Raw genomic sequence first — 22,767 nt, forward strand, 5'->3', positions numbered from 1 at the left:
GAATTTCTTGCATCAGGCCTCTAGTATGCATATAAGATCATTGGTTAAGATCTCTCTCTCTCCCCTTTTCTCTGAGATTCGTCAGTCTGTTCCATGTTTCCATGCTTCTGGTTCAATTTTATTCATCAGTTTATTATATTAGATATTATATTAGATTTCTTGTTTATTTTGACTTTTGGATTCAATTGTGGATAGATATGTATTTGTTGACATTTTATTTTTTATATTTTTATTTCTTCTTCTTCTTCTTCTTCTTCTTCTTCTTCTTCTTCTTCTTCTTCTTCTTCCTCCTCCTCCTCCTCCTCCTCCTCCTCCTCTTCTTCTTCCTCTTCCTCCTCCTCCACTTCTTTCTCTTCTTAAAGAATACCCTTCAACATTTCATGTAATACTGGTTTGGTGGTGAAGCTCTTTATCTGACCTTCTTTTCTAAATGATAGCATTACTAGGTAGAGTAATCGTAGTTGTAGGTCCTTGATATTCATCACTTTGAATATTTCTTGCCAATCCTTCTGGCCTGCAAAGTTTCTGTTGAGAAATCAGCTGACAGTTGTTTGGGCACTCCCTTGTGGGTAACTACCTGCATTTCTCTTGCTGCTTTTAAGATTCTCTCTTTGTCTTTAAACCTTGGCATTTTAATTATGATGTGATTTAGTGGAGGCTTATGTTCCTCTTGTTTGGGACTCTCTGTGCTTCCTGGACTTGTCAGTCTATTTCTTTTACCAGGTAGGGGAAGTTTTCTTTCATTATTTCTTCAAATATATTTTCAATATTTTCATCTCTCTTTTCTCCTCCTGGCATCCTCATAATGCAAATATTGGTATGCTTGAAGTTGTCCCAGAGGCTCCTTACACTATCTTCATATTTTTGGATTATGTATGTTTTATTTTTGCTTTTCCAATTGGGTGTTTTTTGCTTTCTCATATTTCAAATCATTGATTTGATTCTCAGAATCCTCTACTATTGAATTCCTGTAAATTATTTTTTATTTTATTTTAGTAAGTGCATGCTTAATTTCTGAGTGGTCCTTTTTCATGTCTTTAAAATTTTCACTATGATCCTTGAAAGTCTCACTAAGTACCTTGAAGCTTTCTTTGAGTTCCTTAAATGTCTCATTAAGATCTGTGAACAATCTTATAACCATTGTTTTTAATCTGTATCCAATAATTTTATTGCTTCCAATTTTTTCATTTGGGACATGTTTCTTTGTCTCTGCATTTCTGCTGCTTCCTTATTTGTTTCTATGTATTAGGTAGAGCTGCTATCTCTCCTGGAATTGGTAGAATGCGCTTGTGTATGAGGTGTATTGTAAAGCTTAATGGCTTAGTCTCCCCAGTCACCTGAGCTGGACACTCTAGGTGCACTGCTGTGTGGGTTGTGTGCACTGTCTTGTTGTAGTTGAGCCTTGATTACTATTGGCATCACTGAGAGGAGTTGATCTTCAAGAAAATTGGCTGTGAGGACCATCTGTGACTACAGTAGAAGAGCTGCTATGTGGGGAATACCCCTATGGAGCAGGACTTGCTTCAGTGGGTCTTTGATCATCACTGAATCCTCTCCTTGAGTGTGTTGCTTATGGATATGTAGAGTTGTAATCTGATATGGTCTGAAGCTGTCCACGTGGTGCTCTGGCTCTGGGGCCTCCTGAGAGGTGCAAAGTCAGCTGCTGCCTGGGGCCACCTAGCTGGAGCTACTGAGCAATCTGTAGGTGGCTACTATTTGTTTTGGTAGTAGAAGTGCCAGTGAGGCCAAGCTGTGAAGCAAGACAGGCTGGTGCTAGTATGGGTCTTAGGCCTTTTATTGATAGTTATGGAGCACACTGATGTCAACTGTTGCTTGTTTAAGAGATTTTAGGAAATTCTGAAGCCTGAGCTAGAAGAGGCCATTCATATGAAAAAGCCACTGCAAACAGCATGGGTGGGACTATAGGTTGGGTTCCAGGGAGTCACCAGAGAAGAGTGAACAATGTGAGCCATGCTGATGGAAATTCAGATATGGATACCAGTTAGCACTGCAAAGAGGGAGGTCCAGCACAGGAGCAATGACCCCTGCAAGCCTATCCAATGCCAAATAATCCAGTTCCTTTCCATATGTCCCTGGTTATCCCAATGCAGCCACCCAGCACTGGAGCTCAGGGAGAGTGGGTTGTGTAAATTCATGTGCCAGGCCTTTAAGAGAGACTGCCATCTGTCCAACAGCCTCCATGTCACTCAGCCACTGTCCCCACTATTTTTCACAGCCCAAAGTTACAGGGACTTCTCTTTACAGCTCTGGAACCCTGAGCTTGGGGTCTGATGTGGAGCCGGAATGCCTTGCTTCTTACAGGAGGCCTCTGTAGCCAAGATATTATTCCTGATGTGAGTATAGGACCAGCCCTTTCCATGCCTTTGCCCCTCCTACTAGTCTCGATGTACTTTCTTCTTTACTTCTCTAGTTGAGTACTTCCATATAGTCATCTTTCATGCAGTTCTGAATGATGGTCATACTATATTTTAGTTGTAATTTTGGTGTGGTTGTGGGAGGTGGTGAGTACTAGCATTTAGCTACACCACCATCTTGGTTCTCTCCCCAGTAGCTAAGATTCTTAAAGGCAGGGACCATATATCTACCACATTTTGTCATGTTAATAAGGTAAGAATAAAAACAGCTTTAGTGTGTTTGTCTGCATAGATTTCCTCATTTAGAATTCTCTCTAGCAGAGAGGCTTCCCAATATGTTGGTATTACTCATCTGATATCTTTGCATGTGATAGTGTATGAATCCAAAGCCATAAAATATTGAACCCAAGTCAGGAAACCTTGATCATAATCAGAATTCACCACTGACAAGGAGTTGGTAACTTAGGAAAAATCTTCCAAACTCTCTCAGCTTCAGCTTCTTAATTGTAGGCTGCCTGTGTTTTGACTTAAGAATATTATAAAAATAAAATTAGAGGACATATGTGGAAGTACTTTGTAAATTTGATATGTCATGCAAATATAGCTGATAAAGCTCTAGAACCTCAGAGGTGAGAGAGACTTTGTAGCACCTCAGATAGACCCAATTGAGAATAATTTTTAATGCTTTTAATCTGTTATAACTTTTACTTATCCTCTGACTTCCATTACCTAAGTCAGTATTCTGCAAACTCATTAGTCAACAGAGATAAATATCAACAGTACAAAGATTGAAATTTCTCTTGAGCCAAATGTTTTAAACTTATACTTCTTCTAATGTCACTTCTTCAAAATAGACTCACCCAGGCCGTGGTATATATTTTGTGGAAGAGCCACACTCAAGGAGCCAAAGAGCCACATGTGGGCCAAAGAGCCGCAGTTTGCCAACCATGGACCTAAGTCATTTAAATATGGATAATGTATTCGCATATCTCATTGAAATGAATTTCCTGATATTCCTAAAACAACTTTCAAAACAAAGGCTAGGTATATTTTTTCTCTAATTAACATGTACATGCAGAGGAAAGAAAGATTTATCCTCAAACTCCACAAATACAAACTTATTGACAGAAAGCATGGGAATCATTTGTATGTGTTACCAGACATGTTGATATCAAATGGGATTTGGGCTGGGCAGAAACTTAAACTGGTGGATGGGGCTGTGTTCTTCCCTCCCTCCCTCCCTTCCTTCCTCATGCTCCTCTCCCTGTGTTCCTAGGGCTTCTTCCCCTGAGCTCTGTGGCAGCAACACACCTTAAGTTTGACCTTTTACTCCCTCTACCGGCCTTCAAGAATGTGTGTTTTCTGGGCTGTGCCCAAAATAACCAGGCTTAATGAAGAGAGTGCCTGCTCAGAGCAGAATACATTTCTCACCTTGAAGAACATCAATATGTTAAAAGCTGCCTGAATAGTGGTGGTGAGCATCATGAATTGAAGAAACTTTCACTAACATTGACAATTCCAGTCAGCAACTTCTAAGATCCTTACAAAGGGCCCACCTCGAGGTTCAGGTGTAGACTAAGAAGCAAGTTAGCTCTCCACACAAAAGATGTAGCTGGGTAGCTGTGTTTTGTGTGTGTGTGTGTGTGTGTGTGTGTGTGTGTGTGTGTGTGTATCTGCCCGTCTATCTGTCTTGAAAAATAAAACCACCTAGATATTGGCTAGCCATCTCATTTTTACTATAATAGGTGAATGAAATTACTTTCTAAAATGATTAAATCTGCCCTATTTGGGACAGACTGTTGTCCAATATGTGTCAGAGAGTAATTTTTCTAATCACTGACAGGCCTTTTATTGATGTGGCCAGCAGTAACCAAGCTGGAGAAATATTGTTTATTCATGATCCAAAATGCATTCTGATATCTTGTCAGGCCCAGATGTTCATATTCACAGATATAATCTTGATTCCAGAGCCCAAATCAATATTATGTTGGAAGATTAAATTCCTCAAATTCAGCCCTTATTATGGTTACTCCCTTGGGAAAATGTATATATTCTTCCTCCCTCACCTCCAACAATCTCTAGATTACAAAATGAACACTTTATTTTTTTTTTTATTTTTTTTTTTTAAATATATATATTTTATTGATTTTGTACAGAGAGGAAGGGAGAGAGATAGAGAGTTAGAAACATCGATGAGAGAGAGTCATCGATCAGCTGCCTCTTGCACACCCCCTACTGGGGATATGCCCGCAACCAAGGTATATGCCCTTGACCGGAATCGAACCCGGGGCCCTTCAGTCCCCAAGCCGATGCTCTATCCATTGAGCCAAACCGGTCTCGGCACAAAATGAACACTTTAAAAACATCAAATAGAATGGAAATGCATTTGGAGTAGTGGAATTTTAAGCCTTAGCAAGAGCCAGGAGACCTAAATGTCTTAGTCATATGAAGCCCTCTCTGCAGCTGAGCTATGACAGTAATAACAAAGAAAAAAATTGCAGAAGAATTCAGTTAGAAAAGATACAGAGGACAATCTAAGAAATTCAAAAATAATGATTAACAGGATAAATGTGAAATCAGATAAATAAGGATTATATGATTAAAGTTTTACTGTGCCATAGAAAATGAGTCCCAGGACTGATTAACTAATTGATTATTAATAATTAGTGGAGTTTTATTGAATCCTCAAATTTTTACAGTCTTTCTCTTTAACCTAAATAATTTCAGCCAAAGGAGGGTCAATTCAAAAGGAGTTATAGCTCTGCTCAGCTTCAGAATTATAAAGAGCTATTTTAAACATGATTCCAGTGCTTTGTCTTATACTGAAAACCAAGTATGTGCCAGTAAGTGGACTAATACTCTCATGATTTGAAAGTTTTATTAAATTTAAAGATGTTCTTAATTCTAAGGGTGATTGATAACACACTGAGCAACCAGAGAGTTTAGAAGAATATCTATTCCTAAAACAGTTTTAAACATCAATCTTATGTAAAAAAATAATTTTTGTTCCTTTCATACTTAGTTTATTTCTATGATTTTACCTTCTTAGTGAAAGAGTGAACCATTTGGATAGATACTGAGATAGTTACTAGTTACATGTTACTATTTTGAAGGCAAAATAGTTACATGTATTCAATAGGAATTATAATTATACAATACATTGAACACCAATAATGTATAATTTATAGTAGACTGTTTTTTCCCTCAGAATAAATTAAACCTTCTTTTAGACTGTAGTTCTTTTAATTTAGATTACCTAATATTAAGTGACAAGTATAAATAGCTTTGGTTTTTATTTGTTTGTTTGTTTTTAGCCACTAAGATGTTAATATCTGAGTGCATTTTTTTGAGCAGTATTAAGATTCAGGAATCCTTGCAATGCCTCATTATAAAATTATATTTAGGATCATGTTAAAAAAATTAGGCAGGTTACATGATAACATTGAATTCTAGCCACTTATTTTTGCTCTAAATTTGACCTACAAAATGCTAACGTGTTCTGCTAAGTGCTCACTTTAAATTATGTTCCAGTTGACCTTAAACGAACAGACAGATTTTCTCCAGAAAAAAATGAGTTTATTTAGAAACAACAAAGAATTTTAATTTGGGACGTGGTTTAACGGTAAACCATGCACAAGCCTGGAGAAACAAGGGAGAGGAAACTCTTTTGCAGAGAAGAGTAAGATTTGAACAGAATTTGAACAGGCCAGCAGAAGGATGTGTGAGCTCCTCCTGCTGGCCTCCCAACTTTATTTTCATTGAGGTTCTGTGTATATTAATTCGTACATTCCCAATCAAAATCACACACACACACACACACCCTTGATTAGAAAGCTTGAATGGGTTCAGGACAGGTCTTTCCAAACTGTGCCACTTTTGCATGTGGATTATTTTTAGCTGAAGGCAATTGAGACCCTGAAGGTTCAAGATAAACCTTTACCTCTACCTTAAAGAATTTAAATTGGGGGTATTGTTTCTAGTAAGAATTGCTACCAGGAATAAATTTTTATGACCTCTATGTATGGCAGGGGAAATATCTGATTACTTAACACCTACTCTTTTTATTATTCTGTAACTTACCCTCCTTCCTTCTGAAGCCCAGGGCTCTGTCCTATGTTTTGGCTCAAGATGGCATATATATTGTATTTTGCCTTTCTGTCTTTGAGCCTCTGATGTATATGGAGCTCCCATATGTGGGAACTCTAATCAGTGTATGCTGGATGGTCAAGGCCAATTGAGTGTGGGGGCCTAATCTGAGCAAGGACACAGCGACTGTACCATACACACTGCACAAGTGTACCCTTCTATAACCCAAAGATTGAGACTAGTATTTGGCAAGAAACATCTTTTGTCTAAGTTAGCATAAACTACATTACTGACCAGCCAGTGCACAGTTGTGGGAAGATGCATTACTGACCAATGAGGGCTGGCTGTGTTTGCTAGGATGGCTACTGTGTTTACTACTGTATTAGTAAGAGCTACCTCTGTAAGGCTACTTTGAAGAACTGCTTTCCTAATGGTTCCTTAGTCGCAATGGCTACTTGGGCTGCAATAAAGACTCTCTTATACTAATATGCCTATAACTTCTTATGTCTTCTCTGTCTTGGTATCCAAGGAGGTCCAGCTCCTGGCAGAGGGGCTCTGACCCAATCCCATACATATTAAATTAATTTTTTCTTCTGTTAACCTGTCTTATGTCAATTTGATCATTAGAGCAACTAAGAGAACCTTTATAGGGTAGAGGAAAATTCTCCTTCCCAATAGCTTTTGAAATTATTTTCTCTTCACAAAAAACAATACGTGTTTCTTTTTAGATTTTTAAAATTATATGTAAGCAATGCAAAGAAAAAGAAAATCTACTCTAAAAATTATCACTTATAGATAGAAGGGCAGAGTTAATATTTTTGTTTGCTTCCTCTTTTCAGAGAAGAGTGAATGTGTGTGTTTACATATTATTATATGTTTTTCTTCACCCATCAATTTATTATAAATATTTTTATGCTAATAAACAATTGTTGATTTCAAAATAGGCTTTGAGGATAAATGATCATGGTAAAAATACTTTCAGAACAAACGTGTTTTGAATTCTGAATGAAAAATAATTATTAAAAAGCAAGTAATTCAAATTTCCCAATGGAAGCCTCCTTCAGAATAGTTTTGGTATATGATCATTTAAATGACTTCTCTCAATGTTGCTGAATTAGTGGGAGACATATACACATAGAATGATTCTTGATACAATGAGTAAAATAAGTATTGTTGAATGTGGATAATTCTACATAATTTAGTTAAGAAATCTATTTGGATTACTGCCATTTTGTGAGGAAAGCTGTGACAGAATAAAGATTTAAGAATTTTACACCTATTTTAAAAAGCAAGTTTATCAATCTGTTCCTTAAAAAAAGATTTTCAGAACATATCAGTCAGTTTATACCTTTACTTTCAAAATTATACAAACTGGATCAAATGCCAATGTCCATAATATTAATTATTTACAAAAATCTCATTGTAGATACTTATTTTAAGGAAAGATTTCATAACAAAAACATCAGTAATAACAGTCTTATTCCTACTTTCTTATGTGTGGCTAATCTTTTCTTCTCTGATTGGCTTCTTAAAAACTAGATTCTCATCTGCCTCAATGATAAACCTAGTTGAAAAAGGTTCCGTTGCTATATTAAAAGTTCTCACAGATATAAAATTTAAAAAACGGCATTACTAAAAGAGCTATTAAGGGATGAAGAGTTTCCTTTAGGATAAGGAATGCCTATCATAGTCTTGACAATATAAAATCATGAGATACACGATCAGTGCAATTTCTCAGCAGTGGCACGCAGGGCCCCATCAATATGGAGAAATCCATCTGTTTCAGAGAAGGAGGTTTATTCAATATCTTAGCTTCATTGCTTATAAGAAATTATTCCAAACAAAATTAAGTCCCTTCTAATTTAGTTTAAAACCATATTATCGTGTTCTATGCCATCAGAGTTTGAAAACAGCTGGCCACCAGTCACTGAATAAACTCCCTCTGAATATTTAAAGACTGGCACGAAATGACTTTTGGTCTTCATCAAGTTCGAAGTTCCAGCTTTATTAACCTCTCAATGTCAGTCTTCATTTCCAGTCCTTTAATCATCTTCTGGATCATCTCTAAAGCTGTTCTGTGGTCTTTCGTGAGACAGTTTTACTTCAATAAGTCCTCCAACTGCTAACAAACATGTCAGGATTTGTGTTTAGTTGTCATAGCATTTTATGCCTCTTTAGCTATATTTCTTTGGAAACTCTGGCACAAGGACAAAGCAAAGATGGAGATTTCAGAGGTGCAGGTTTGTTTTTTGTTTTCCTGGTTTTCTTTTTTTGTGTAATACTATTATGATAACTTTGCCAGTGAGCCAGAGATTCTTTATCCAAGGATATAATCTAATTTAACTAAAAACAGGGATAAAACTTAATTTACATTGAAATCCTGGAATTTGATAGCCAGATTTTTCACTTTAAGAATCTTGGCTTTATTACTTAGCATGTGGATAAAAAACAAAACAAAACAAAAAATAAACAAACACCTTCTAAAATATATTATTCCTTTTTTTACATATTCAATCCTGAATATATTTTGGCATTTTGATTTTATAACATAATTCAATTCAATATATACTTAATGAGCTCCTAAGAAAACAAGCAATATGCTAGGAGATATGATGGTGACAAAGTAAATCAGACATTCACTTAAAATCTGATTATGAGCTTATAATATAGTAGGACAAATAAGAAAATTACTCTTATAAAATTATAGTGATGTCTAATGGACATCACTATATGGTAAATATCATAAAATAATTGGATATATATGTTAAGGAAATTTCAGAGAAAACAACTTAATTGAAAAAGTCTAAGCTAAGCTATTCAATTAAGGTTATAGAAATACTAGAGGCCTGGCACATGAAATTCATGCATTGTCCCTCAGCCCAGCCTGCACCCTCTCCAAACTGGGACCCCTTGAGGGATGTTCAACTGCCCTAGCAGTTGGATAGCCCTCTCACAATCCAGGACTGCTGGCTCCCAACTGCTCACCTGCCTGCTAGCCTGATCACTCCCTAACCACTCCCATGCCAGCCTGATTGATGTCTAACTGCTACCCTGCCAGCCTGTTTGCACCCAGCTTCCCTCTTCTGCCAGCCTGGTCACCCCTAACTGCCCTCCCTTTCAGGCCTGGTGCCTGCCAACTACTCTCCCCTACTTGCCTGATAACCCACAACTGCCCTCCCTTGCAGGCCTGGCTCCTCCCAATTACCCTCCCTTGCTGGCCATCTTGTGATGGCCATTTTGTGTCAACATAGGGAAAGGATCTTTGACCACATGGGGCAGCCATCTTGTGTGTTGGAATGATGGTCAATCTGCATATTACTCTTTTATTAGATAGGATAGAGGCCTGGTGCACTGGTAGGGGACAGTTGGTTTGCCCTGAAGGGTGTCCCAAATCAGGGTTCCCTTGGGGCATGGGGTGGCCTGAGCAAGGGACCTGTGGTGGTTTGCAGGCTGGCCACACTCCCAGTGACCCAAGTGGAAGCCCTGGTATCTGGGATATATTTACTTTCTATAATTGAAACTTTGTAGCCTGGAGTGGAGCCAATCCTCCTGATGGCTATGTGGCAGTAGCTGTTTCTGTTTGGATTTGTTTACTTTCTATAATTGAAACTGTGTAGCCTTAAGTGGAGGCTTAGGCCAGCCAGGACAGGCAGAAAGCTTGGCTTCCTCTGTTGCAGGGGAAATGCCTCCCTCCTGCTCTCTGTGGCTGTAGCCATCTTGGTTGAGTTTATTTGCATACTTGTTTTGATTGGCTGGCGGGAGTAGCAGAATTATTGTTAATTTGAATATTACTATTTTATTAGGTAGGATTTTTTAGCAAAGCAACAAATTAACTGAAAATCTGAAACAGGAATTAAGAGAATAATTAGAAATTTTTACTTGACATAAAATGCTCTAAAATAGTGGTAAATTGGTATAAATGATTTTTGAACAGACTAAGCTATAATTTGAAATACATCTTGGGAAATTACTTTTTTTTTTTCAGATAGGGGGCATCACTGTCACTTTTTCAGAGTAAATGGGATGAACAGGATTGTGTTTTGATAAGCAAGAATTAGTATCCATGAATAAAATTGATTCAATGTAGAAAACAAGTTAAAAGTTTAAAGAAATATTGCAGGAGAAAACTTAATTGAGAAATGGGGAGGGGCAGACAGATTTAGAAGAAATTATATAGTAAAACTTGACATCTAAGAGGTGATGAGAAGAAAAGGAACCAGAAATGATTCCAAGGGTTACAGTATAGGTGAAAGAAAAATAATGATGCATTCCTAAATATAAGGATATCAGACACTCATTGGAATGGTAATGTCAAAGTTAGATATTAAAATAAAAGATGTGGCAAGAAATTGAATGTAGAAAATATAGATTGGTATATTCTAGATAAAGTTTGATAACATTGATGAAAACATAGATATGGTATTCAACTTGAGAAAATATAATTTGAGAGGCCATGAAACTGTGGGAGACTTAATTTGTAGAAAACATAATCCTGAGACATGTATGTGAAGAAACAATAAAATGTAGCTCATACCCAAGAAAATAAAAACAGCAGATGATGAGCCCCAGATGACAGAAATAATGGAAAAAGCACTCAAAGAATTAAAAACAGCCATTATAAAAATGTTCCAGGTTCTTCAGAAGAAAAACTGGTGAACAAGCACAAAATTTCTGCAGAGACATGGAATCTATAAAGAAGTATGGCCGAAACCGGTTTGGCTCAGTGGTAGAGCATCGGTCTGCAGACTGAAAGGTCCCAGGTTCGATTCCGGTCAAGGGCATGTACCTGGGTTGCGGGCACATCCCCAGTAGGGGGTGTGCAAGAGGCAGCTGGTTGATGTTTCTCTCTCAAAGACGTTTCTAGCTCTCTAGCTCTCTCCCTTCCTCTCTGTGAAAAATCAATAAAATATAAAAAAAACAGAAAAAGAAAAAAAAAAGAAGTATGATATACAAAATAAAAATCCATGAACTGGCTGGCATGGCTCTGTGGTTGAGCATTGACCTATGAACTAGAAGATCATGGTTCTATTTCTGGTCAGGGCGAATGCCTGGTTTGAAACTTGATCACCAGTGTGGGGCATGAAGGAAGTAACAGATCATTGGTTCTCTCTCATCATTGATGTTTCTATCTCTCTCTCTCCCCTCCTTTCTGAAATTAATAAGATATATACTTAAAAATAATAATAAAAAATAAAGAACCATGTTTCTCTTGAGGATTAATAAAAAGACAACTCAATTAAAATATGTGCTAAAGACTTGGACAGCTAACTCACAAAAATGTTTTACAAATGGCTTATATAAATATGAAAAAATGTCTCATAGTCAGGAAATGAAAATGAAAATCACAAGAACATTACATATATACTAGAACTTTAAAAGAAAAGACTAGCAACACTAAATATTTGAGAGGCCATGGAACAACTTCAAGTCTTGCTGACGATATGTAAAATAATTCACCATTTTGGAAAATTATTGCAGTTTCTTATAAAGTTAAGCTTTCACATATTTTATGATATAGCAATTCTACTTTAGATATTAACACCAAAGAAATGAAAATATGCATCAACAAAATGACTTAAGAGTAGCAAAAACTCATATCCCTACAAGCCTATTGCAAAAAACTAGAAAAAATGGTAACAAATGATCTAACTCTACAACTCAAAGAGTTAGAAAAAGAGCAACAAGAAAAGCCCAGTGTAAGCAGAAGGAAGGAAATAACAAAAATCAGAGCGGAGATAAATGACATAGAGACCAAAGAAATAATACATAAGATCAACAAAACCAAGAGCTGGTTCTTTGAAAGAACAAACAAGATAGATGAACCTCTAGCCAGGCTAACCAAGAAACAAAGAGAGAGGACCCAAATAAACAAAATCAGAAACGAAAGAGGTGAAATAACAACAGACCCAGCCGAAATACAAAGGATTGTTACAAAATACTACGAACAACTCTATTCCAACAAACTGAACAACCTGGAGGAAATGGACATATTCCTAGAAAAATACAACCTTCCAAAACTCAATCAGGAAGAATCTAAAAATCTCAATAGAGCAGTGTCTTGGGAAGAAATTGAAACAGTCATCAATATGCTTCCAGCAAACAAAAGCCCAGGGCCAGATGGCTTCACAGGAGAAATTTACCAAACATTCAAAGAAGAACTAAAACCTATCCTCCTCAGACTTTTCCAAAAAATTCAAGAGGAAGGAACACTTCCAAACTCCTTCTATGAAGCCAGCATCACCCTAATACCAAAATCAGATAAAGAAAACTCAATGAAAGAGAATTACAGGCCAATATCCCTCATGAACACAGATGCCAAAATCCTCAACAAAATTCTAGCAAATCGGCTCCAGCAGAGCATCACAAAGATTATACACCATGACCAAGTAGGATTTATTCCAGGAATGCAAGGTTGGTACAATATCCGCAAATCAATAAACGTGATACATCACATAAACAAATTGAAAGATAAAAATTATATAGTCATACAATTGATGCAGAAAAAGCATTTGATAAAATCCAACACCCTTTCCTGACAAAAACTCTCAACAAGGTGTGAGTACAAGGATCATACCTCAACATAATAAAAGCTATATATGATAAACCCACAGCCAACATCATACTCAATGGGCAAAAACTAAAACCATTCCCTCTAAGAACAGGAACAAGACAGGGATGCCCACTATCGCCACTCCTCTTTGACATAGTACTGGAAGTACTAGCCATTGCAATTAGACAAGAGGAGGAAATAAAAGGCATCCAAATTGGAAAAGAAGAAGTAAAGCTATCCTTATTTGCAGACGACATGATATTGTATATAAAAAACCCAAAAGACTGCATTAAAAAAATAATTGGCTTAATAAATGAATTTGGCCATGTAGCAGGATACAAAATTAACACCAAGAAATCTATGGCATTTCTATACACCAACAGCGAATTTATAGAAACAGAGACTAAAAAAGCAATTCCATTTACCATCGCACCAAAAAAATTAAGATACCTAGGAATAAATTTAACTAAGGAAGTAAAGGACCTATACGCAGAAAACTACACGACAATGAAAAAAGAGATAGAGGAAGATGTAAACAGATGGAAGAACATGGATTGGTAGAATCAACATCATGTTCATGGATTGGTAGAATCAACATCATCAAAATGTCCATACTTCCTAAAGCAATCTATAGGTTCAATACACTCCCCATTAAAATACCAATGGCATATTTCACTGATCTAGAAAGAACTCTCCAAAAGTTCATTTGGAACAATAAAAGACCCCAAATAGCCACAACAATCCTGAGAAAGAAGAGTAAAGTAGGAGGGATCTCAATACCAGACTTCAAACTGTATTACAAAGCCACTGTTCTCAAAACAGCCTGGTACTGGCACAAGAACAGACATATAGATCAATGGAATAGAATCAAGAACCCAGATATCAACCCAAATCACTATGCTCAATTAATATTTGACAAAGGAGGCATGAATATACAATGGAGTCAAGACAGTCTCTTCAATAAATGGTGTTGGGAAAATTGGACAGATACATGCAAAAGAATGAAACTAGATCACCAACTTACACCATACACAAAAATAAACTCAAAATGGATACAGGACTTAACCATCAGATGGGAAACCATAAAAATACTAGAAGCATCCACAGGCATCAAAATCTCAGACGTATGCCAAAAGAACTTCTTCACTGATACTGCCCCTAGGGCAATGGAAGCTAAAGAGAAAATAAACAAATGGGACTACATCAAAATAAAAAGCTTTTTTAAAGCAAAAGAAACCATCAACAAAACAACAAGAAAGCCCACTGTGTGGGAGAACATATTTGCAAATGTTACTACTGATAAAGGTTTAATCTCCAACATCTACAAACAGCTTATACAACTAAATAAAGGGAAGATGAATGATCCAATTAAAAAATGGTCAATGGACCTAAATAGAATATTTTCAAAAGAAGACAGAAGGAAGGCCAAAAGGCACATGAAAACATGCTCAAAGTCACTAATTGTCCGAGAGATGCAAATCAAAACAACAATGCGGCACCATCACACACCTGTCAGAATGGCCAACATCAACAAATCAACAAACGACAAGTGTTGGCGAGGTTGTAGAGAAAAAGGAACCCTCCTGCACTGCTGGTGGGAATGCAGACTGGTGCAACCACTGTGGAGAACAGTGTGGAGTTTCCTCAAAAAATTGAAAATGGAACTCCCATTTGACCCAGTAATCCCACTCCTAGGAATATATCCCAAGAAACTAGAAACACCAATCAGAAAGGAAATATGCACCCCTATGTTCATAGCAGCACAATCTACAATAGCTAGAATCTGGAAACAGCCTAGGTGCCTGTCAGCAGATGATTGGATCAAAAATGGTGGTACATCTACACAATGGAATACTATGCTGCCATAAAAAAGAAGGAATTCTCATCATTTGCAGCAACCTGGATAGAACTAGAGAACATTATGCTGAGTGAAATAAGCCAGTCAATGAAAGAGAAATACCACATGGCCTCACTCATTTATGGATATTAAAGAACATTATAAACTGACAAACCAAAAGTCAGATATAAAGACAGTAAAGCAATAAGCAGACTGTAAAATTACAGCGGGGAGAATAGGGAGATCTGGGGGAGATAAGAGATCAACCGAAGGACTTGTATACATGCATATAAGTACAACCAACTGACACAAAACTCTGGGGAGGGAGGGTATGTATGGGAGGGGGGGCAATGTTAAAATATGTACACAGATAATAATTTAATAAACAAAATAAAAAAAAGAAAGCTAGAAACATCAGTGAGAGAGAAACATCCATCAGCTGCCTCTTGCACACCCCCTACTGTGGATGTGCCCACAACCAAGGTACATGCCCTTGATCTGTATCGAACCTGGGACCTTTCAGTCTGCAGGCTGACGTTCTATCCATTGACCCAAACCAGTTTCAGCTGTTCTATATCTTGATTGGGGAGTTGGTAACACACTTGCTAAAACTCATCAAACTATATTTAGAATATGTGCATTAATGTGTGATAATACATCATTTAAAAAGAAATCCTATTTAACATTTCTCATAATACTGGTTTGTTGGTGATGAACTCCTTTAGCTGGGAAGCTCTATATCTGTCCCTTGAATCTAAATGATGGCTTTCAGGGTAAAGTAATCTTGGTTGTAGGTTCTTGCTTTTCATCACTTTGAATATTTCTTGCCAATTCCTTCTGACCTGCGAAGTTTCTGTTGATAAGTCAGCTGTATGGTTACTCCTTTTAGGTAACTAACTGCTTTTCTCTGGCTGCTTTTAAGATTCTCTTTTTGTCTTTAACCCTTGGCATTTTGATTATAGTGTGTTTTAAGGTGGGCCTTTTTGGGTTCCTCTTGTTTGGGACTCTGTACTTCTGGATTTGTAGGTCTATATCTTTCACCAGGTAGGAGAATTTCTCTGTCATTATTTTTTCAAATAAATTTTCAATTTCTTGTTCTCTCTCTTTTTCTTCTGTAAACCCAAGATGGAAATGTTGATATGTTTGAAGTTGTCCCAGAGACTCCTTACACTATCCTCTTTTTTTTGGATTTTTTTTTTTTTTTTTTGTGTTCTGATTGGATGTTCTTTGTGTCCTTATATTCCAAATAGCTAATTTGATTCACAGCTTCATCTACTCTACTGTTGATTCCCTGTAAATTATTCTTTATTTCAGTTAGTTTAGCCTTTATTTTCAATAGCTTGTTTTTTATGCTGTTGAGGTCCTCAGTAAGTTCCTTTAACCTTTATAACCAGTGTTTTGAACTCTGCATCTAGTAGATTGCTTATCTCCATTTCATTTAGTTCTTTTAATGGAGTTTTGTTCTGTTGTTCCATTTGGGCCATGTTTCTTTGTATCTGCATTGTGAAACCTCCCTGTGTTTGTTTCTATGTATTAGGTAGAGCTGCTGTGTCTCGCAAGCTTGGTAGACTAGCCTAACCATAGCAGGTGTCCTGTAGGATCCAGTGGCACAGCTGGGCACCTGAGGTGTACACACTGGGAGGCCTGTACACCCTCTTGTTTTAGTTGAGTCTTGATTGTTGTTGTCACATCAATGGGAAAGATTTAGCCAGGCCAATCATCTTTAAAGACTGTCTGTGATCACTGACCTCTGACCTCCTACAAGGTCAGAAGATCAGCTGAGTAGGCATGGAAAGATAAATAAAAAGCTTTTCAGACAAGAAAAAGCTAAAGGAATTCATCACCACCAAATGAGTATTATATGAAATGTTAAAGGGTCTTATTTAAGAAGAAAAAAATAGATAAAAATATGAACAATAAAATGACAATAAGTACATATATAATCAACAATTGAATCTATAAACAAAATGAACAAGTAGAAGATCAACAGACTCATAGATACAAAGAAATTTTGTTGTTTGTGAGATGAGATGGGAGGAGAATTAGAGAAGGGTGCAAAAAAGGAGAAGGGATTAAGAGGTACAAAATGGTTGTTACAGAATAGTCATACAGTATAACAAAGTATAGCATAGGGAATATAGTCAATAATAGTCTAAAAACTAGGTGTGGTGCTTGATGGGTGTGGCATTTATTGGGATAATCTCATTAAGTTATATAATGTCTGGTCACTGGGGTGTACAAAATGAATTAAATTAAAAAAAATCTGCTAATTAACTTAATATTTATACATACACTAGGGGCCTATTGCAGGAAGATTCCTACAATAATAGGGCTTCCTTGGGCCTTTTACTGAATTGCTAAAAAAAAATCAGCAAAAAATAATGTTAACTCAGGTAAAGAGTGATTTGTAAGAAGGAATGACACACAAAAATACTTGAAAATATTATTAATCTAAAAATACATTTAGGAATGTGAAGTAAAAGTTCCACATAGCATTTTTGAAATTACTTAAATAACAAGTTATGGTGCTTGTTTTGTTTCGGAGGAGAATAAAAATGTTAACTAATTATTTTACCTTTTCAGAAAAATATGAAGTTAATGATTTAATACTTTAGGGTTGAGAGGGAGAAAATATGGTGGCTGAATAGGCAGCCATGTCAGGAGCCTTATCTTGGATAAGATAGAAGGAGCATCTAAATCAAATAACACCCACCTGGAATTGGTGCAGTAGTCACAGCTGGCGAGACAATTAGCAGCTGGGAAGGGCAGAGGATGCCTGGAGTATGGTAGGATCAGGATCTGGGCTGGAGAGAGAGACCCACGACCACCAAGAGGAGAGGGTCAGAAGGAAGCTGCATGGCTCCAAGTCCATGTTCCTTGGGGACAGGCATAACATCTGACTGTGGAAAAAAGTCCGTAAGGCTATTGGAAGCAGGGTATTCTAGATCTAAGCCCATAGCCATAAGAGGCTGAGCCCAGAAGGACTGCTTGAAGTACTGCCCAAGATGTGCGGTGTGGGGCCTGGGGGATAAGGGGGAGGACAGAAACTAGTTTTTGAACTGTTGTTTTGCCTTGTTTGGTCTTTGCTTTTATTCAATAAACCCAGTTCATAGGATATTTCAGATATAAACACTCAACTGTGGCTGAAATGCAGGTGGAGGTGTGGATTTGTGGAGTCTGCGGAGATGGAGGCTGTGGAGGAGAGGGTCAGGGAGAGATGAATAGTAGTCTGGCACTGGGACATTTCTGACCTTCTGGATCCAAGCAGCCATTTTCTCCTGAAGAGCCAGCCGCTCCCAGCAGCCTTAAGGCAGCTAATACAGCCACACTCAGATAAGAGCCTGAGCCCTACAAAGTACACAAAAAATCAGAATAGCCTTGAATAGAGCCTCACAAGACTGCTTAAACAATATGACCAAAAAAAAACTTATATTAATTTTAAAATATCTAGAAAATGAAGAAATAACATAATCCTACATTAGCAATAAAATCTAAAGCTACTATGAATAAATCTAACTAAAGATTTACAAAACATAATGAAGAAGGCTAGTAAAGAACATAAAGGAAAACTGAATAAAGAGAATGAAAATATTGTTCATGTATTAAAAGATTTAATATAAATAGATGTATAAATTACAATAGTTTTCAACATAATTCTAACAATTAATGAACTAAGAAAATGTTTTTAAAATTCCTGTAAATAAAAATAACAAAAAATATGAGAACAGAACTAGAAGGATGGCTACCAAACTAATGTCACTGGTTACTTTTAAGCAGAGAAAAAAGGAAGGGGGCTGGCAAAGGGCACAAGTTTGAATCTTATCAGGCAAGTTTTTATTTTTTATTATAACTATATCTGAAGGAAAAAGTGTAAACATTGTGAACATTCTGGCTTGAGAATTCATGAGTGTTTATTTTAGTGATATCTTTATTTTTTTATATTGTTTAAACTTTTCAAATAAAAAAAATAATATTTGCTTTTCATTTGACAGCGTCTCCTCTGTAGGTTGGTAGACAATAGCAGGATGGATTTTTATTTCAGTTCATTTCATCTAAATTACTTAAAATTCCTATATAGTTGAGCTACCAAAAGGTAAAATTCTATTTTGTTATAAAAATAAGAGGGAAAAATGTATCCTCTAAAAAATAAACATTATGGCAATTAATTATTAACACTAACTTTTACTATAAGGGCTATTACTATTCACTTTTACTGAAATATAAGAAAAGGGCTCCATTTATTATATAATTTCCCCCCACAATGCCTAGGATGTCTAAAATCCTAGAAATTGTTTTAGTTGTTCAGAGTTTGATTTTAATTATTAGAAGCTAAATATTACAAAACATGCATGCCATGTTAGTCACTAAGTTGTTATTCTAAGCAATTATTTTAGTTGAAATGTTTCGAATTTTGTTTTCTAGATGTACAACTGTTTCAGTATCTACTTGTTTGTGTTTGGTCAGTATCAGAGTGTACACATTCGAATTACATTCCAAAACTTTACAATATATTTATATTACTAAGAATCTTTTTGTTGTAATTGATATCAAAATATCAGTTCATTTTTATTAAAATCAGATTTATTTACAAGTGAGTGAATTTTTATGAGGGTAGCAAAATGTATTTTTAATCCGAATTACTGCTCGTGTATTTAGTCAGTATGAAAATGTAACACACACACACACACACACACACACACACACACACAGACTTTCTTAAAGGAAAGGAGAATCTCTTTGGGCAGAGAGGAGAAGATTTCTGAAGACCCCATTACCAAACTTGGGGTTGAGTTTATCAAGACTTGAGAGAGTCAGCCTTGTTCTAGGGCTCCTGATTTTAATTAATCTCAGTATGATCTCTGCTTTATTCAAGAGAACCTAGAGAACTTTCTTATAGAAGAACACATTACATAGAAACATGTATCATCTTTGCAAACTCATACTTACCCTCTTATTTTACTTGCATAATGATTTTCTGAAATTCATCAGGAAGAAAATTATATGCTTAAAATAAGTGTTTTCCTACATATATTTTTCTAAGATCATTTCTTCACCTGGTCATTTTAGAGTAAGGAATGCTGTCTTGGGGAAGGCTTGATTTATAGTTATTTAATCCATCCTCACTAAAGGATGCTCACATAGACAACATATAATAAGCAGTGTTTTATTTAATTCATTAATTGGCAAGAATCTAGACAATAAAAGAGGAACAGCTGGGCATGTGACAGTACTTCCCTCTGTACACTTCAGGAGAATTTACTTTATTTCAGGAGGCATGGGGAATATATTTGTAAGTCCTTGAGAAACTGATTTTAATCAAATTTAAGGGGAATTGAAATTTCTGATCTAACAGCTGGTTGGAAGTATCTCATATCTATTGTTGGGATTTAAGAAAGGCCTAGGCAATTGGTTGCATGATTAAAGATGAAAGGAATTAGGAATTTGTTTTGGTGGAAGTATGATTGGGAGGTGACTGGCCATGAGTCTTTAAACATGACATTGTTAATTGGAGGATATTGACCAGCTGTTCTCCGGCCCCAGTTTATCCTGCATACTAGTATAAGAAAATTATTTAAAATAGCAACAAAAGAAATACAAACTAAGTCAAATGAAGAATAAACTCTAATATGATATTAAGGGCTAGAAGTAGAAACTGTATAAATGGCTATAATCCTGTATATTAAAACCCTAATATGCAAATTGACCAAATGGCATAATGAATAGTTGCTATGACATGCACTGACCACCAGGGGGCCAATGTTCAGTGCAGAAGTGTACATTGGAATGAACTTTGACAATACAATTTATCTCCCACAGGGGGAATTGCCACTCAGCAAAAAGCCGGGCTCACAGTCGAGGTGGCTGGAGCCTCTCCCACCTCTGCTGTAGGGCGGGCAGTAAGGAGTGAGGGGTCCTAGACTGTGAGAGCCCCAGACTGAGAGAGGGATATCTGACTGTGGCTTAGGCCTAATCCCCCCAGGGCACATTTCCCAGGGGTTCCAGACTGTGAGAAGGTGCAAGCTGGGCTGAGGGACTCCTAGTCCCAGTGCACAAATCTCATGCACCGGGCCTCTGGTAAATATATAACACTGGAGGAAGCTCACACACAGCCGTGTAAATCCCGTAATCTACCAACTGAATAAACAGTAATGTGCATGGCATTCATTTGGATTAAATAGAAATAACTATTGACATGATTACATAAATTACAAGGTCATTTTTTTTTATCACTATAAAGGGGGGAAAAAAAAGTTGCCAGAATGCCTACTTTTCTCTTAAGTTACTGAAGTCTTCTCCAAATTAACTTAAAAATGGAACCTTTGCCACATTTCCTATAATTCTTTGATCTTATGGTCATAATAGAATGGCATGCAACAGAGAAGAGGAAAATTGCATCTCCTGGTATTTCCACATTTTTACATTTTTCTTAGTGACAGTTACAAGCTGAAACAGCTATGAGTTCATGAAGTCTGTGTGGCTGAGATTGTCCTTTGCTGCACTGGTAGAAAGAGACTGGGCTGGCTTGAGACACTATGGACCAAAAGGTCACAAGTTTGATTCCTGATCAAGGGCATTTACCTGAGTTGCAGATTTGATCACCAGCCCTGATTAGGGTGTATGCGGATGCAACCAATTGTTACGTCTCTCTCACATTGATGTTTTTTTCTCCCTCTCTCTCTTTTTCTTCTCTTCCTTCCTTCCACTCTCTAAAAACAACAGAAAAAATATTATCAGGTGAAGATTAACAAAAAACAACAACAAAGAGAGTCATTCCTTAAATTAATCTTTGCAGGCTCCTGATTATGATTAAATTAATGCTAATAAAATAATTTATATGATAGTGAACAAAGAATCAAAATATTGTGCAGTGATTGTAATTATGAAAAAAAATTAACCATAACTCATTAAAACGGGATTGTAACAGATTTAGTAATACTCTAGCTGCTCTTACTGAGGAGTTAGATGGGATCAGGCATCTTAGGGTAAGGGCTGTGGGGAAGGAAGATGGTAGATAAAGAGATGAGCCAGATGTCAGGATAGGCAGAATGTACCAGTCAACCTAAGAGCTACCCATCCCCTTGAAGCCAAGAGCAGGAACTAAAAGCAAGGGCAAAAGGAGATTGGCTGGTGTTTTGTTTGTTTGTTTGTTTGTTTGTTTGTTTGTTTTTTAAGAGCCAATAGAGGGCAAGAGCAAGAAAATATAAATCTCTAAACTAGTAAGCTTCTGCAAAAACCCTTTTTGGGACCCCTTTCACACTCTGAGATCTTTGTTACTTTTGCTGTAGTAAACTTTGCTTCTCATTTGCTTAGTCTCCCCTTGGCTAGAATTAATTCATGGACTTCTTGAGACAATGATCCCAACAGCTCACACTCACACCTCATTACCTCACCCAAATACTATCCTGGATTTTTGGTGAAGTGAGGAATAAACTTTTCTAGAAAAGATCACAGTGAATGGTTGACAGTGCAGTATGTAAGTATATATCTTTCAGAAGGACTTACAAGGGAGGAACTAACAAAAGGATTGAGTCAGGAGATGCTCCATAAAAATGGGAAAAGGTCAGGATAACTACAAATGGAATGGAGGCTGAAGATGGTGATGTGAAACAGTCTTGTGAAATTCCAAGAGCCTCCATCTCTTCATCCCACTGAGCATGTATACCCTTTTGATACCACATTATACTATGGGGGAGAATATAGGAGTCCTTTTAACCCTAATTATTTCTGGTGATTTGTGTAACTAACTGAAGGTCAGCATACTTAATATTCCTTTTATTCCTTATTTGGAAACTAGCAAGGAAAGAATGTATTGTTCTCCCCACAATGCATACTTATGCATTCTGTCCTCAACCTCTGAGAATCTCCAATAGAAAAAAAGAATGCTATGCTGATGACTTTAGGAGGTAAGAGGAAGTAAT

The sequence above is a fragment of the Pipistrellus kuhlii genome, unplaced genomic scaffold, assembly GCF_014108245.1.
Source record: "Pipistrellus kuhlii isolate mPipKuh1 unplaced genomic scaffold, mPipKuh1.p scaffold_m20_p_2, whole genome shotgun sequence".
NCBI lineage: Eukaryota > Metazoa > Chordata > Mammalia > Chiroptera > Vespertilionidae > Pipistrellus > Pipistrellus kuhlii.